Source organism: Mesoplodon mirus (genome assembly GCF_964341445.2).
Source record: "Mesoplodon mirus genome assembly, chromosome: 7".
Lineage (NCBI taxonomy): Eukaryota > Metazoa > Chordata > Mammalia > Artiodactyla > Ziphiidae > Mesoplodon > Mesoplodon mirus.
The window spans coordinates 94,906,897-94,908,845 of NC_138983.1; positions in this window are offsets into that span (position 1 = coordinate 94,906,897).

The following is a 1,949-nucleotide window of genomic DNA, read 5'->3' on the forward strand; positions in this document are numbered from 1 at the left end:
ACAAATGGGAATGCAGCAATTTTTAATAAGTATGAGAAATAATGTAGGCCAGCTATTCTTCCTCTCTGAATGGTGGACTCTAAATGAATCTAAAGCATCATCAAAAAAAGTAAAAAAAAAAAAACTAAAATAAATCAAAAACAAATGAAGCATCATCATAATGACCATTTACCATGGGTAAATTATGCTGTCGAAATAACATGTTAAGGAACTTCCTCTTCCTAATAATAAGGAATGTTACCTGATGGAGAGAGAGAATTTGGGGAAGAGCAATAATACAACATGATCAACAGACTAAATTTTAGCAAACAAGGACACTCATTTGTTTACATATTTTACACTGCTGTTCCCTACAGACAGAGGAGGCACCTGAAGGTATATTTTACTAGTGTGGGTCACATAGGAGTCTTCTAAGGAACTGGTTTAAAAACATCATTCCAAAACTAGTAAAAAAAAAAAAAAAAGTTATTTCCACTGTAGATTTGAACCTGTAAGTAATCTATAGGTAAATGTAATCTAAAAAATATTAGGGCAGCCTTAATGGCAGTTCTTTATATAAGAAAGAAACACATACTTGCTGAAAGCTTTTACAGCATCACTAGCTTGCATCCAATAATAAAAACAGCTTACACTTTTTATTTTTACATCTTTATTGGAGTATAATTGCTTTACAATTTGGTGTTAGTTTCTGCTTTATAACAAAGTGAATCAGTTATACATATACATATGTTCCAATATCTCTTCCCTCTTGTGTCTCCCTCCCTCCCACCCTCCCTATCCCACCCCTCTAGGTGGTCCCAAAGCACCGAGCTGATCTCCCTGTGCTATGCGGCTGCTTCCCACTAGCTATCTATTTTACGTTTGGTAATGTATATATGTCCATGCCACTCTCTCACCTTGTCACAGCTTACCCTTCCCCCTCCCCATATCCTCAAGTCCATTCTCTAGTAGGTCTGTGTCTTTATTCCTGTCTTACCCCTAGGTTCTTCATGACATTTTTTTTCTTAGATTCCATATATATCTGTTAGCATACGGTATTTGTCTTTCTGACTTACTTCACTCTGCATGACAGACTCTAGGTCCATCCGCCTCACTACAAACAATTCAATTTCGTTTCTCTTTATGGCTGAGTAATATTCCATTGTATATATGTGTCACATCTTCTTTATCCATTCATCCGATGATGGAAACTTAGGTTGTTTCCATCTCCTGGCTATTGTAAATAGAGCTGCAATGAACATTTAGGTACATGACTCTTTTTGAATTTATGGTTTTTGAATTATGGTTTATGGTATATGCCCAATAGTGGGGTTGCTGGGTCATATGGTAGTTCTATTTGTAGTTTTTTTTTTTTTTTTTTTTTCTTTTTGCGGTATGCGGGCCTCTCACTGTTGTGGCCTCTCCCGTTGCGGAGCACAGGCTCCGGATGCGCAGGCCCAGCGGCCATGGCTCACGGGCCCAGCCGCTCCGCGGCATATGGGATCCTCCCAGACCGGGGCACGAACCCGTATCCCCTGCATCGGCAGGCGGACTCTCAACCACTGCGCCACCAGGGAGGCCCTATTTGTAGTTTTTTAAGGAACCTCCATACTGCTCTCCATAGTGGCTGTACCAATTCACATTCCCACCAGCGGTGCAAGAGTGTTCCCTTTTCTCCACACCCTCTCCAGCATTTATTGTTTCTAGATTTTTTGATGATGGCCATTCTGACTGGTGTCAGATGATATCTCATTGTAGTTTTGATTTGCATTTCTCTAATGATTAAAGATGTGGAGCATTCTTTCATGTGTTTGTTGGAAGTCTGTATATCTTCTGTGGAGAAATGTCTATTTAGGTCTTCTGCCCATTTTTGGATTGGGTTGTTTGTTTTTTTGGTATTGAGCTCCATGAGCTGCTTGTAAATTTTGTAGATTAATCCTCTGTCAGTTGCTTCATTTGCAAATATTTTC